Source organism: Ciconia boyciana, chromosome 13 (assembly GCF_034638445.1).
Source record: "Ciconia boyciana chromosome 13, ASM3463844v1, whole genome shotgun sequence".
Taxonomy (NCBI): domain Eukaryota; kingdom Metazoa; phylum Chordata; class Aves; order Ciconiiformes; family Ciconiidae; genus Ciconia; species Ciconia boyciana.
Window position 1 is genome coordinate 9,520,242 of NC_132946.1, and position 14,548 is coordinate 9,534,789.

Here is a 14,548-nt window from a genome sequence, read left to right on the forward strand (position 1 = left end):
ATCCAGAGTAGAGAAATACATTGCCTCTTCACTCTTCTGAATGCAATAACATGAAGGATTCCCAGGCTGGGGCTTCTCCCATCGCTTTCCCTTAACTCAGAAAGCTTACAGAGTTTAAAAACAAAATAAAACAATAAACTCAGACCTTCAAAAAATATTTGGGTATCAGTTCATATAGGACATTCAAGGGAGTTAGGGATGAAGTCTGCTAAGGGAGAAGTTTTCAGTTTTTACAAAAGAATAGGCAAATACAATACTTATTTTTTAAAGGGGAGCATTTTTCTTTCAGAGTGGTTTAGATCCTGCTTTCACACAATGCTAGTCCCTGCAGGTGCTAAGATGGAGCAGCTCCTGCCCTCAGGGGAGCAAAGAGACTGTGGCTGCTTTATTAATAGGGATTTTTGTCTCCATATGAAATAAGGGCCCATTTTCAAAATGTATTCACGGGGGGCTATTGCATAAGTGATCCTGAAAATCCCAGTTGTCAGCCTCCTCTATAGATATCTAAATATCTTCTAAAATTTTGCTCTAAGTAAAAATTAAGTAAGACACCCCCCCCCAGCTCAGTATACTCTAAATAAGCTGCTCCTGGAGATTTGCTTTTTTTTTTTTAGAAAAATGTATTGCTGCTGCAAAAATTTATCTCAGGTTTTAAAACCACCTCAGCTATAAAAAAGGATAATATTAAGCAAGAGAGAGTCATGAAATAAGAATGATCAAATACTTCCAAGCCTTATCATCAATAAAACTGTAAAGTTAGCCACACCAGTTCACTTCAGGGCATCTGCTCACATTTAATTGAATGATTGTTTTAATTTTTCATTGTTTAAAACCACTCAACCACTTATCAAAAGCCAGTGCTGCTCTTAGAGCCGAGCATAAAAACTTCTCGCTCAGCTCCATGGAGAAGTCCATATTTTTTTAGGAATCCTGGACCCTGTGAGAGCTGCAGAAATACAATGGTCGGCCCAGACCCTCAGGCTTCCCATGCAGAATTCCCTAAGTGGGATCAGATCCTCAGACGTCTCCTTGGGACCGTTGCTTGCTCTTATCAGAGGAAAGTGGGGTGCTATTTCCTCCCCCAAACTTTCAACAGGCTGTTTTCCTCTCCGGCATTTTGTTCCTTTAAGGAATCTCAGAGGCTGAACTTTGCATGAAATAATGCAGATAAAGGATAGGTGTCCTTCTCCAAACAGGTTTAGTATATGGATCATTTTCTCTGGAGTTAGATGTTTCCGGAAAGCCTGGATAACAGTTAAAGCAACATGTACCAGTATCGGCACTGGGAACATACCATTACCTCGTTAGCACAAATGATGCCACCACTCGGCACCTATGAGGTCTGAAGTCCTCAGCTCGTGTTGGGCACTGTACAAAAAGAAAACTGACCATCCCTGCCCCAAAGCCCTTCCATTCTATAAAATCATGGCAAAAAAGAGAAGAAAAGCTTTTCTCACGCACACAGCCAATACCATAGATGTCCCCTCTTCTACTAGCTGGCCGGATCAAGCAAGGTGGGTGCCGTCACGGTGGCCCGTCAGAGCCACACAGTGCCGTGGTCTCTTCCCTGCCACACGCACCGAGGAGCAGCGGCTGTGCTGCAGGAAGGGGGGCACAGCCCTGCTCCCTGCTCCAGTCCCCCCACTCAAAATATAACCCTGGCGAAAGCCTGGAGGGGCTGACAGCCCACGGGAAAGCACACGAGAAGCAGCAAGGAGCAGCAGTCGGAAGAGGAGCCAGGTTCCAAGTCAGCATCGCTGGCCTTGACAAAGTGCTTCAATATAACCTCAAAACTTCTCTTGAACCAAGGCTTTGATGTGTATTTTAACGCCCTGCTGATTGCACCCAGGAAGGTGAGACATTCAGGTGAACTCAGTTTGTGGCAAAATGAGAAAGCCAAAGGAAAGGAAATCCATAACACTTGCACACATGCCAAAAAAGCTTCTGCTATCTTTAGGAAAGAGGAGGCCAAATTCTGAGGAGCGCTGGATTTTTCTCCATTGATACTAAGGGCATAAACCAGTGCAGCACGTTTAAGGGCCAGCCTCAATTTATTTTTCCAGGGCAGCTTTCCCTGCAGTGTTCACCCCCAACAGACCAAAAGCTTGCCAGCCAGATCTCCAAATTAAGAGTTGTGCATATAATGGGTGTATAATTTGTCAAATCAAAATGTCTGCACCTTCCAAATTTTTTGAATCATCCCCTATTTTTTTTATCTTCTTTGTTTAATTTACTTTTTTAATAACAGCTCGATTCTGGAATGTAAACACCATGTCAAAGGAAAAGCTAGACTGCTTAAGAAAAATAGTTTAGCTTCTCCAAAGAAATGTCTCCAGTGTCCCTCTGAAAGTGTTTGCTGAATATCATCTGAATTCACAGAAAGCTTCAGATTTGCTGCAACTGCTGCTGTTGTTGGGTTTGGAGTTTTCTTAAAAAATAAAACTCAGCATTCACTGAAAGCAACTTCCCATTATGAGATTGGCTCTATTGTGAGATGGATTCTAAAATCATGAGATGTTAATAACAAGCGTTGGACTCTTCAGCGCCCTGGACCGTAGGCTTTTCCTAGTTCCTCAGCTCATCTGTGCAAGCTAATCTTTGCTGCTGTGCAGTACAGAAACTTATTTTTTCTTTTAAATGAAACTGAGAATTTTATGTAATTGAATGACTCCAGCATCAAATACTGTGATACAATCTCAATTTGGAAGCCTTGCAACTGCAGATGTCTTAGGGCTAAAACCCATCATTTCCCTGAGTCTAGACTGAATGGGTAGAATTACTGTGGGCTTTCCTCAGTACAGCAGATGGTGGAGGCTCCAGGGAATCGGTTCCAGGTCCTGATTCTCCTTCCTTCCTATCCATGCCCTGTACTATGTTTAATAGCCCACTATTTTGCCACTGGCAAGGAAACTACCAAGGATATATAGAGAGGAAACAGATTCTCTCATGCCACGTTCCCGTGCATGAAATCCACCTCATACTCAGCAAAGACATGAGCAGAAGTGCAAGGGCCGCACTCTCATGCAGATGCCCACTGCAGCCTTCCTTACATCATGGAAACTTGCTGGGGGCAACCTGCAAACAAAAATTAGACGCTTGCCCTTCCCCATCCCTGTGTGGCACAGGCATGTTGGAATCACAGGCAACAGCCCACCTGAGATGACAGCAGGGCCTGAGAGGCCCCCAGATTACACCAGATGGATGGCAAAATTGAGGCGAGCTGCAAATTCATAAAATTATGAAATCCCTAGGGCCCAGTGCAAGACTAATTGTCTACATTAAGTCTTTGAGTGCAATTACCAGCGCTAATGGTTGCAGGGACAGATTCCAAACGAACACTATTTAAAACTTTCAGAACTGGAGGGTTTGGGATAATGCTAAAGCCAAGCAGATAACGTCTTGAAAAGAAGAAAACAAAATTGCGATTACAACTGGGCCATGCTCACTTGGTATTTTAAATCAAGTGAATGCTATACCAGGACACAGAACCTTGAGAAGGAACAATCTGGACTTTTTTTTGCAAATGCTGTTGGTGGTTGATATCCAGACATTGGTCATTAGATCTAGTTTTATTACAGCCATAAAAGAAGTGAGTCAACAGCTTAGTCACATCAGGCAGGATATGCTTCAAGCACAGCCTGAATGAAAGAATGAAGTTAAACACTGAGAAAGACAAGGTAATTAAAAAAAAGAACCCTAATAGTTTCTTCCCTAAAACAGCAAGAGATAACATACAGGATAGTCTTTGAGTAAGACCGCGCGGTGTACTGGGAGGGAGCAGGGTATGGATTTAAAGGAAATAATCTGGACATATCAGCATGTACATCAGCATGGCAGTTTGTGAGCTATCACTACCAACAGACCTTCTGGCCTTCAAGAGTATCAGGTATCTTCGTCTTGTAAAAGAAATGCAAAGAAAGATACGAAATCTGGTTCTTATCCTACATCAGCATAAAATCTGCTGCCTGTTGACTCCATTTGTGCAGATTATCTAACTACTAAAGGCAGACACTGCTGGTGTGAAGGCTGTAGGATAAATAAGTCAAACAGGTCAGCAGGCTCTGGTAACTTCAACATGCCATGTAAGTATGGAGTTACCTTTCAAGAGTGATCCAGAAGAGAGTCTGGTGGATACCTTAGAGCATTAATTATTTATTTTAAATTAAACCAGTAGCTAAGGACTGTGCCCGCAGGAAGAGAAAAGAAAGATATGGTGAGCAGGATGGGAAGAGAGCAAGGAAGGAAATCTTTGCAGATAAGTCAAAAAGATTGTGTCACTGCAGGACTAGAAATAAGTCTCTCACAGACAGCATGGCAGATTTATGCCACTCTAGGCTTGACTCCAGGAGGCTGGAAAGTTGGAGTGAGTTTTTTAGAATGTCATTTTATTTCAACGTGGGTACATGGCTAAGACTCAACACTGAAGGAGTTTAATGACACTACATTCTCAAGGGAAACATTAAATACATAGACACAGTCACATATGCCCTCCTATCTGATGGCAAGAACTACATTTTATATTGCAATAGAAAATGTGAACGGGATTAGTGTTTTGTGAGTAATACATTGAAGAGCACCTCTCACGGTAGGTGGGGTGGGAGCCAGGGGACCACAGATCTACTCCTGAATCCCTGGGGGCCACCGAAGGTCTGGGCATTGCTGATGTTACTGTAGGCAACAAACAAGGTCTCTGCGCATCTGGTTTGCGCCATGTGCAAATAATGACATTAACTTCTCCTTTGGGATCCACAGATGAAATGGATGATATATTTGTACATGAGAGGGATTAATATGAGGAAAAGTGAATATGCCACCAGAAGGCAGTGAATGAAATGGGTTGTTTTTTGTTTGTAAGAGACAAGTTACAAGGATAAAACAACTAAACCAGCTAAATTCTACACACATGTGCTTACAGACACACCTCATTGCCTGATTCGCTGATGGTTTATATCAGTTTGGTGCTGGAATGACTTGGTGAGAATCAGCAGAGCGGAGCTGATATAAAATCGCTTTAAGGAAGTGCCTAGTCAATGCTGTTGTGTTGGGAACTGAACTTGTGTGAGGCAGTGAAACAATGGCCTAGGGGAGAAACCTTCATCTAAATACACACAAAGCCAATAGCTTCCAGCAGAGGGAAAGCCTCGTCAGATACCCACCACATGTTATCTCCGACACATAGCCAGGGACCCATGTGAAGCACTCTTAATTCTCACAGATCCTTGGCCAAACTCAGAGGACAACGGTCTCCCCCCAGAGCCAGAGGCATTCCCTTGCCCTGCCCTGCTGGGACAGACCATCACCAAGCTTGCCCGTGCAAGGGAGGAGTGGGCAGGGCTGCGGGACACATGGCCATTGACCCCAAGGGCTGTTCTGCATCTAGGTTCTCTTTGTGCCAGTGGGACATGATGACTACAGTCACTGCTCCACCTCTCCAGTCCTCCCTTGCTGTCAAAGCATCCTCCACCCAAGGGAATATCCTTCCTATGGACTGGGAGAAGGTGGGGGCTGCTGCTGCAGCTCTGCTGCATTACTCTGCTTTGTCCTCAGAGTGCAATTACCCGAAACACAGAGTCATAAGACACAATTTACAATCCCTGCAGCTTTTTGGCATCCCAGTGTATTGGCTTACAGATAGAATTTGTAGTAGGATGCAGCAGATAGACAGGGCACTCTAATTACAGATTTACATTAAGAGGAAGGTTTAAAAGCTGATAGGACATTATTAGAATAATGATACCTAGATGTTCTTCCAGCTGGACATCTGCCATTACTAATTAAAAACAAGTTAAAGTCAACTTGTTTAAAGAGAAATCAATATTTACAGAAACCAGATACTACCCTAATGTTAGACATGGTGCCAACCTAAAGGAACCTTCCCACATGCCATACTGAATCAAGGATTTCAAAAAGCACATTGGTTATAAATCAGTGCCTGCGCAAAAACTGCCTTTGTAAAACCGAGTCAGAAATTTGACTCGTACAGCTTGTTTGTCTCTTTCATTAGTCAGCTGCCCAGCAGTTTTAAGTGATTGCCACATAAAATGATACGTTACCCACTTTCTGAGACTGGGGTGCCATTTTTTCCAAAAGCAGGTTAGAAATTACATTTCGAGTGGCAGATGAAAAGAATCTTCTTGCAGCCTCTGTCTCCTCTGTCTGCATCCCTGATTGCTATTGAACAGAGTGTCATTTTGTGGAAGTGCACAGAATCTGCATCAATCTAACTACATGGGAATGTAAGAGTAAATCCTGGAAGTGAAGGCATACAGTTACAGAGAGTAAACAATTAGGCAAAAAATTACAATAGCAAATAGCTCTGAAATCCATTAGCTACCTCAAACTGAAAAACAAATGCTTATTTCATCGGTCATTGTACTACCATCACAAAACAGAACAAACCCCTGAAAATGAGGAAACACTCGGCTGTCTGATCCAAGGCATATTTTAAGATCTGCCACCAGTATCGTGCAAGAGAAGTAAAGTTCAGAAATACACGGTTTCATTCAAAGACTAAAAGGAGAGTATCCATCCCACAGCTGCAGGCAACTCATTGCTAGCACAGAACTGCATCAGTGCTCGCATGCATCCACAGGAACTTAACAGAATTAACAGGGGAGTCACCTGCATCATCTGGCCCAGGAGCACTGGCCAGTACAAAGAAAGGAAAAGGAAAGGGACGAAGTCCTCCTGATGGCTTGCCTTTCCCCTATCACATAAACCCAAATCTACTGAAAAAAATTAAAGCCAAGTCTGACTCTGGAATTTAATTCTGCCATTGATCTGACAAAGCCCTTGCGTATCAACTGTCAGGAGCAGGCGCACGACTATTAACTTCAGGCCTCATACTGGAAATGTTGACCACTGGCAGCTTCCCCTGACTCCAGGTGAAGATCAGTGGCCCCTTTGGAAAATACCGTTCTGGTCGTGATGTATCTGGCAGAAAAGCTCTGTAGTCTAGTAAGTGCTCTAGTGTTCCCAGGCCAACAGCAGTGGAAGAGAAGAGTCAATGGCAGAAGAGTCTCTGCTTTTATAGCAGTGCCCAAGTTGGACTTCAGGGGCCAATAGTAAGCACTGTGTGACCTTGCGTTTGTGATTTCCATAGACTGTATTATTAGAGACTTCAGTTTGGTGTATGTTTTTGCAGTATGGGAGCAATAAAGAGCAAAAGCAAGAAATAAAGAGCCTCCGGGTGCTGACATAAAATTAAATCCTGACTTCTCTTTCAAGTTCAAGGTAGGAAAATCACAGCCATATGTCTTTGTCAAAAGTGTGCCCAAGCACTAATATCATCAAGGACAGCCACTTTTGCCATGTAATCTTACCACACTCTGTATATCATCCAGAGCCTTTGTGGACTTAGGTGTAAAATAAACTACTGACCCTCTTTAAAACATGCTGGCAAGCAGGATTTGGCCCCATGTAAGTAACTTTAGATTACCGCTGCCTGATCTACAGGGAGACCAAGGCTCCCTTCAGGGCAGTATCTGATTAGAGGAGAAACAGTTGTCGGCCTCTAGGAAACTGCAAATCATTTTTTGTTCAAACCCACAGGGATTTTTGCAAGGCCCGCTGAGCCAATTTAAACAGGGAAAAAAATCTGAGAACCCTGCAATAATATTCTCTGCAGTTTTCTAAAAGCCAAATCCTGCTCATCCTACTCAGTGAAGCAATCTTATTGAAGTTAACGAAACTGGTCCCCGCCTAGAAGACAGGCTTACTGGAGCTCTGCCGCTGCACAGAGAATTGCTCGATTGTCTCTGTTGAGTTGAACTGCATCAGTCAGTTTGCAGTTACATCCCTCTCCCTGCTAATACTGACAAGTTCAATTTTCGGTTTGTTTTCTTTCTTTTTTGTTTTTTTTCTTTCTTTCTTTCTTCAGTGATGTGTTCCAACATCTTTTCCTCCTGCCGTACACAGAGCTAGGTGAGCTGCGGAATAAACATAAGTATATCAGAGCGCTGCACCTGCCTGTAAAATGACATGAATTTAATCAAAACCATTTCTAGTCTCCGGGCTCAGACACACGCCTGGTCTTGTTGCTCTTCCCCTAGGCAACTGCTTGTTGTGCCTCTAGTGTAGGCTCGGACATATGTTTGATATCCCCAGCAAGTGACTAAGCGGAGATGTAGGGAGACTGCATTATTTGATTTCTGATTATGTAGAGCTTCCTTCTTTTTGTGCTCTCATTGACCTTATGGATTACAGTAAAGCTGTGGCTAACCTGAGCCAGATCCTGCTTATGCCTCACTTATGTCAAGGTAAATCAAGAGAAATTGTGGCATAGTCAGTGGAAATACATGAGAGTAAGACCAGGTACAAAGCTCATTAACATTTTTAATGGCATTATTTTTTGAATAAGCACTAACTCTTTTTATCTAGAACAATAACAACAACAAAAAAGAGAAGCCCAAAGTAGGAAGGTACGTGTCTGCTGACAGACAAATTACTCTTGCTGAAAATTCAAAGTAAGACTATTTACATCAAGGAAATAAAGCCAGACGGACAGAGGGTTTTATGGCACTTAAAACATCCACCTGCAGGAAGGTATTTTTGCTGTATCTGCTAAGTGTCGTACCTAAAAATACTGACAATACTTAGAAAGTGAGAAAAAAATTAGTCTTTTGCTTCTGATACGTTTTATAATGGTTACATCTAATTCAAAATGTATCAGACAAGAAAAGAGGAGTTCAAGGAAGCCAGCACCTTTAATCTAGTTAATTAATAGGGGGATAGCATGTAAAAGCCTTATGTAAAATGAGAAAGTAATCTTATTCCGCTCAGGCTGGCTGCTCATTTGGTAGACAGGCAGAAGTTAACAAGGGGCCTTGCAATCTATTTAATTGGCCACAAGATCAGAGTCTGCATCGGCCTTTCGTCCGTGGAGCCGCACTCTCCTGTGCCTCCTGTCCCTCCCCACGGAAAACGAAGGTGACGCTGCAAGACCTTCCTTCGGTTCTACCAGGCTGTCAGAAATAAGCCGCATACAAGTCGGGGGAAAAGCTGCCTTCAGCGTTCAGGCTCCCGCAGCTGCAGGGATTGCCACTGTGCATGCCCGTGACAACCACGGCAATGGCAGAGCCAGGACTTCTGACAAGACCCTCTCTGTAGGCGCCTTGTTACCAGCCAGTGACGACTGCTCCATACAGACACCATTCCCCGCTCTCATGAAGAGGCGCATTGATTTTGCTGGCACTCGTTACGTTCCAGTAACGCAAAAGCATCAACAAGTAAATATGGGGAAGGATTATATATTTTCTTAAAGTGAAGAAAAGCTCCAAATCTAAATGAAAATCATGTAGCTTTATCTTGAGATATGCAGGGAGAATTTAACCAAGCCAGCTAAACATGGCATCTGCACGGGAAACCCTAAACTACAGAACAAAGTACGCAACTTCGTGACTTCATCCTCAGATGAGGTCTAACGAGGTTTAGCATGACTAACATGAATGTGTTGTTACGCTGCAATAGTAATAATTTTTGCAATAATTAGTACAAATAATTGGTACAATGATTTTAAAATAAGAGATAATCTAATCTGTTTTCACCCTTTTTCTTGGCATTCATAGGCTGGATCTGACTTCTACTCAGTAACGGAGTAAGAAAGTTTCACCTCCATTTGTCAGCACAGTCCACTGCAAGGTCTGTGCACACCCTACCTTTTCTACAGTTAAACCACATGGAATTTCCAGCCCAAGTGAAAACTTAAATATTTAAGTACTTTCTTACTGAACTTTTAAAAATCCCAGTAGAGGAAACGCAGAGAATCTCTGTGACATGAATCTCATGTGCTTTCTTTTCACCTTGGGGAGAAAATAAATTAGCCTCCATCTTCAGAAGTATTTGTCAAGTAGTTACATTTTAATTCTAATTTATTTATGCCTGAACCCAGCAAAGCACTTAAGCATATGCTTATGCTAAACATGTGAATTAGCCCATTAACTCTACAGTTAAGCATCATACAAGTACATCATACAAACTCTGATGAATTATCTTCACTTCCTTATCTTGCAGAAAGAGTTTAATTTCTATTGTGAGTAGTGGATTAATTTTAGCTGAAACACCACCTATATGCTGACTCTTGCAAAAATAGTACAAAATTGTCATAACCACTGCAAAATGGACAGGTTAAATGAGTTTATCTCAACGCACATTTCTGCCACGTGTTTTCAATGTAACCTGAAAAGAGTACTATGGAAAATCAGGTGTATCACCTACCAGTTAAACGCAAACAAAACACGGTTACCCTCCGTTGTTTTGTAACGCTTCTTTAAAACAGCAGATGCTAGGTTAAATCTCATGTTCAGGCATTTATCGCATCTGTTTTCTGCTCCCTTGGAAAGTGTACTCACAATAGCACTCAAATGAATTACAATGAGGTTTGTCAGTTGAAACCTAAAAAGGAGTTCAGGGAATAAACATCTAATGTTAGGGTGAAAAAACCAGATGTTTAAAAGCTTTAAACATGTTTTCAGATGGTTCAGTAGGCAAAGCTCCATTACAGCCACCAGTTAAGACCTATCGTAACCTTCATGAGGTCTCCAAGGAGATACGAGGCCAAAGGAAGAACAGATGAAGAGAAGTCTACAGGGGTGTGGAGCCTGAGGGTGCAGGCTATGAACCTGCAGCACAAGCTGGAGGAGCCATGACGCATCCGCATTCTGGCCCCGCAGCCTTCCCCGGCGATCACCACCAGCACAAGAAAAACTTCTCACCTTAAAAATGAATAAATCTTCACTGTTCTCTTGTAAAACTGGAGCCTGCCTATTCAGAGGCACTGAGGAGGCTCCAGTAAAGAACTTTCATGATCACATTTTTTTCCTAACAGCTTTTATGAGAATGCAGAAAGGTCTCCCTCCCCTTGCAAGCCTGGAGAGACCTGCAGAACGGTATTGACAAAGACAGTCCTTTAACTCAGAAGGAGTAAAATTTGTCTCAATTATTCTGCAGGCTAACTGTAAGGAAAGATAAAAATATTGCTTTGAAGAGAAGGGTTTCATTGCAGCAAAATTATATACAAGCATCTAATAAAGTATAATCTAAGACTTGTTGTTCTTAACAGGTATCGTTTTCTCTGCAGCAGCTCTGAGATGCATACCTCCAGCTCTGCTACAGGTAACACAACCTTGATCAGGCCATAAACCAGTTCTCTTGCCAATGTCTCTTGCCTCTTGCAACTGTTAACTCCCTTTTTTTGGCCAAACCATCTCTTCCTTTGAGAGACTTCACCTTTCACACTGCCTCTCCTAATCCCTCATACACACTCCACGCATTAGTCTTCCAGTTTCTTTGCTGTCTTCCAACAACATGCCACTGTCTTGCAACAACACAACATCTAGTTCTTCCAGACTCCCTGAGTCAACGACTTTTCTCTTGAGGTCATCATTGCTTTGCTCCATGGCCCGAGTGGATGGCGGGGGTGTATGTGACTAACATGTCACTTCTTTCCCCCAAGATCACTGCCTAGCAGTTTATAGGAAGGCTCCGTTCCCCTGAAAAACAGAAAGCTAACCAAGTTCAAGTGGCTCTGGAATTTTAAAAGTTAAGTAGATCCACCTCTTATATAGCATGTCATACAAAGAATAAACTGATCTTTGGAAAAGAATAAATGTCATTCATTGTCTAAGCATGTGGCTGTTAAAGAGATGAGATTCAGAAGCCATCCTCCTCAAAGCTCCAGAGGCATTCCCCTTCACTGTTAATTCAGGAGCAGACCAGTGCTCTCCTCGTTGCGGGCCTGATGTTACGCATAAATGTCAGCCCTTCAGAAAGTAGTTAGAAAACAGTGAGAAGTTTAAAAAGAAAGAGCTTTAAGTTGAAGCAAGCATTATGGTTAGTTTTGAATAGGCTTTATTGAAATTTCTTTATGTCTAAAGTTCTGTTACTGCACAATTCAGAGAGTGGAGTAACCAAATTCATTTAATTTAGGCCAAAAACTCTTTTGAAGTTGTTTGAAGGACAAAATCCCCTCAAAACATCTTTTACACACTGAATACAAGAGCGATCTTCACATTTACTTTGAGCCTTTAATTCTGATATATTACCAAGTATTTCATTAATTTGACTTCAGTGAAGCAAAAGCAAATCAGACCTGGAAACCTGGTCCATTCTGCGTTAGAAGCTCTTGCCTCACCATGTGCAGAAGCATCTGCTTCCACATAGAGTTGCATCCAGTGAGGCAGAAAAGTTCCTCAACAAGCTTTAAACAAGCTAACTGAAGTAACCAGGAGCAGATTTGTTTTCTCTGGCCTCTCCATTTGCAGGGCAGGCCAGAGGAAGTGTTAGTGAACGTGACCAAATTTTCCAGTTTTTCTTCTCGTACAACAGGAGCACATCAGATGCAGCAGAGGCTCTTGCAGCTCTGAGGCTCTACTGAGAGCTCCAGGTGGGAAGATGGGAAAAGATTCTTTCTCTTACGACCAAAAGCTCTTCTCAGCATGTGAGCAGCTACCTGAACTGTGCCCTGGAGACAACTCTAACTCCGAGGAAACGAATGTTGCTATTATAAAAACCTCTCCAGGGAAGTCCTATTGCTCAGGATGTTTAAAACTAGGCCAGACAGAACAGTGGCAGGAGCACAACAGAAAATGGATGGCAGAGGCGCTTCCTTAGCCTCCAGCTTCTGCGGGATTTCACTGGTGTTAATCAGGAAGTTGAGAGACCCACAAGATCGCAAACTGGATGTGAGGCTTTTTAACCATCGCTTGGAAGCCACTGCTCCACCGCCCTCTCCTTCTTTTTTGTGTTGCTTTGCTGATAAACTTCACTTATCTTTGAAACAGCAAGTCATGCTTTCAGCCCTGCTGATGCATTTACTCCACCCAAGAAAAGGTTCCAGGTATCACCACTTCTCTTTTGGGAGGCAAAAAAGATCTCTTTCCTCATCAGCTCTGTTGCAGGAACATGAGAAGAAATTACACTTTTTAAAATAACAAGAAAACCCTGTAGGTTAAATATATGGGGAAAAAAACCAGGCAGAGCTGAATTCACAGGGCTTTGTACTGTATAATCGCACACATCCCACTGCTTTATGCAACTCTGTTGATTATTTGAATGAATGGTTTCAAAAGATTTCTTTTTAAAAGGAACACATCCACTTAAAGGCCATACTAGCAGACTCTAACCATCTTTAAGGCTACATTCACAAAGACATCAGTGGAGAAAGCAAAGGAAAAATGTATGTTTCTTCCAGCATGTTTAACCTGGGAAGCTTGACAGCAGTTTCAGTGCAGTTTAAAAAGACCTATTAAACATTTTCTATTAAACATTTAAGCGTGTGAATAATCTCACCAAGTCTCCCAGCAAAGCAACCTACTCAAGTCCTTGCAGGACCAGAGCCTTGCTTGCTCCTGTTGTGTTTCCAAAGAGAAGCTAAACTGTTTTTCAAACAAGATAATGAAAACCCAAAGATATGGATGTCCTTGCTTAGTAACCTGATGGCCTGTTACAGCACTCGCCCTAACGGTGCCTTCTCACCCATAACGCACTTTTTATGCTGTATTATTATCCACGCTAAATGGTTGGGTGTTTTTGGAAAGCAAGGACCACATGTTTATTTAGCTTTGTAACCCACCCGCTATATTCTTGTGCATGTCCCAACAGACGTGTATCACGGACCGGCCTCACACGTATTGCACACATACATCCTCCTCGGCCTGCTCTGGCAGCCACAGACATCCCGGGGATTCTTCCCAAGCACAGTGCCGGGCTGTGGGCTCAACCCTACACGCTTCTGGTGAAACAAGGTCTTGTTTTCTGCTCAGTGAAGTGCACTGTAATCAATCACCTATTTTATCACTAAACTGTGACACTCCTGAACATATCAATGTGCTGTCATCTGTCCGGCCCACTGACGGGTAGCGCAAAGCACAGGGCTCCACCACCTTAACGTAACAACTGTACCTCTAAACCATTTATTAGTTACACCTGAGACTACGCACTGAAACACACAAACATTAAGGAAGGGGTTGAGAAGGCTTTTGAAGCCCCGATTTCCCTTCTGCTTTGCCTGGTGGGAATGGCACACACACCCGTCGTTCCCGGGGAGCGCGGTGTACCTCACTGCTGGCCGCCCCGGTCTTGTGGGGAGAAGAGTGAGGGTGTAATTAACCCCGGGTTCGCGTTTCAATTTTGCAGACGTAACCCGTCATTTCTGGATTTGCTACATCCTTCCCAGCCTGTTTCAAAGCCCCATCCGGGGCTGACAGACAGGTACACCGCTAACAAACGCTGCCTGTGCTCGTTATCCGATTGACTTGGGCGCCAACTTGGAGAAAAACTCCCTTTTCCTGCCCTTCGCTGTGGAAAGAGCCCGCCGCCCGCTGGGAAGGCGGCGGGTCACCCGAGGAGGTTCACCCGTGGAGCTCGCCCTCCCCGCCACCCGGCCCGGGGGACAGCGGGGCGCACGAGCCGGCCACCGCCGCGCTCCCCGGGGCCGGGCCGGGGGCAGGGAAGGGGGCGCTGAGGGCCGCCGAGGAGCCGCCCCAGGCAGGGTCCCTCAGGCCCCTCTCCGCCGGGCTCCCCCTCCTCCTAAGGCGCCGCACCTGCCGCC

The 14,548-nt window shown here is 43.6% G+C and overlaps 1 protein-coding gene across 2 annotated transcripts in view; it reads right to left on the bottom strand.

Annotated features, from left to right (window-relative positions):
• The window catches only part of IQCK (IQ motif containing K), a 173,608-nt gene that overhangs the window by 11,498 nt on the left and 147,562 nt on the right, over positions 1-14,548 (bottom strand). The gene's annotated exons all lie outside the window — the stretch shown is intronic.